Source organism: Vollenhovia emeryi, unplaced genomic scaffold (genome assembly GCF_000949405.1).
Source record: "Vollenhovia emeryi isolate VEMERY1.0 unplaced genomic scaffold, V.emery_V1.0 DF948118.1, whole genome shotgun sequence".
In the NCBI taxonomy this organism is placed as follows: Eukaryota; Metazoa; Arthropoda; class Insecta; order Hymenoptera; family Formicidae; genus Vollenhovia; species Vollenhovia emeryi.
In genome coordinates, this window is record NW_011958248.1 from 1 (window position 1) to 1,546 (window position 1,546).

General features: G+C 39.5%; 1 long non-coding RNA gene across 1 annotated transcript; it reads left to right on the forward strand.

Annotated features, from left to right (window-relative positions):
• The first annotated feature begins 899 nt into the window (after nt 1–899).
• Nucleotides 900–1,441, forward strand: LOC105557110. The gene is made up of 2 exons (XR_001008575.1): nt 900–1,150; nt 1,379–1,441. It is a non-coding gene; the product is annotated as an uncharacterized LOC105557110 (long non-coding RNA).
• Nucleotides 1,442–1,546: the final 105 nt, after the last annotated feature.

The window sequence follows — 1,546 nt, forward strand, 5'->3', positions numbered from 1 at the left end:
AGTTCAAGGTATTAATACACTTACAATTAGACTTATTCAAACTTGGCGCAAGACGCTACGTGAGATACGCGACAGCAGCGCCAATGCCACGTTGCGGCAGAAAAGTGAGATGGATTTTGGCCTGGTTGATGACGACGACGACGACCACGACCACGACCACGATGACGACGTTTCTTAATAAAATTACGTAAAAATTCAGGAAAATTCAGATTCCTGGACTTTGCATTGCAATATCTCTACTCATGGGGCACATAGGAGAAAAGTAAAAATACTTTTATTATGCAAATCGTACCCAAGCTATCGATTAAGCGCAGTCTCAACTTTGTCGGAATAGCCGTTGTTGAGATCCGAAATTCTGAGGGCCCGTCAACTCGTGTACTCGCGTAAACTTACACGGTCGGTCTCGCGCGCGTGTACTAGCTGCGCTTACACTTGGCGCGAGACACTACCGTGTCTCGTGATATCGTATGCGATATTTTTGAATAATAAGTGGTCAGACGCCAAATTGACATATTTGATTCGACATGCACCGTTCTGACTGGTACAGGTCGATATTGCATGAAAATCGATGTTTAATTCGACTCAACGGGTTATCAACCGCTCAGACGTCAAATTGACGTCGAATCGACGTCACCTTTCTGACTGGGATAACGACAGTAGTTCCGTAATGTTATGGACGGGAAAGGTAGACGGGATCTCGATTAGAGGAACTCGCTATCTTCTTTGTTCGTATGAGAAAAAGGCTTTATTCTCGTGTTAGCGTACCACACTCGCTCGTGTCAACTGCGCTACCGTGGTGGGAGTATACATGGTGTGCTTAGAACTTGGAAACCACGCCCCCTTTTCCGCGTCACGGTACCGTTCATTTCCTAGGCTTGCCAACTGCAAAAAAGTAAATGTTTGATATTGCCAGGTTGCTATAACTGATTTGCGATTTAGGCAATTCTGGCGATCTGTCTATTATAATAATTTGTTATTTAACAGTGAAATTCCAATATGGTGTGGTGTATTGTCAAATCTTGTCCAAATAGAACAGATCATTGTAACAAAACAGAAGTGTCCTTCTTCAATTTACCGAAGAACGAAGTAATTCGTGAGGGCTGATTTCAGAAAATCGAGGAGGTTAGGTTACCTTCAAATATAAAAAATGGTAAGTGGTCTTATAAATATTATAAATATAGTAATAATGTATTTTAAAATTAAAATATATTATTATTATATAACTGAATAATTGTCTGAATAAACGTCTAACGTATTTAAAGTATTTGAAATGAAAAGAATAAGAAAGTGTAATTGTGCTCACTTAATTTGAATCAATGCATACTCACTATCTCCATTTTTACGTCAATTACCTATTAATGTCTTGAATCATTTTTAGCAAAGATATGTTCAGCTCACTTTGCTGAACAGTGCTTCCATGTAGGAAGGATGCAGAAATTGGGAAAATGTAAAAATCCAAGACTGCTCCTTTTGCCAAATGTATTTCCCACTATATTATCTTCAGCGGAAAATAGGTAAATACGAGGCCTGTCTAAAAAGTATCCGG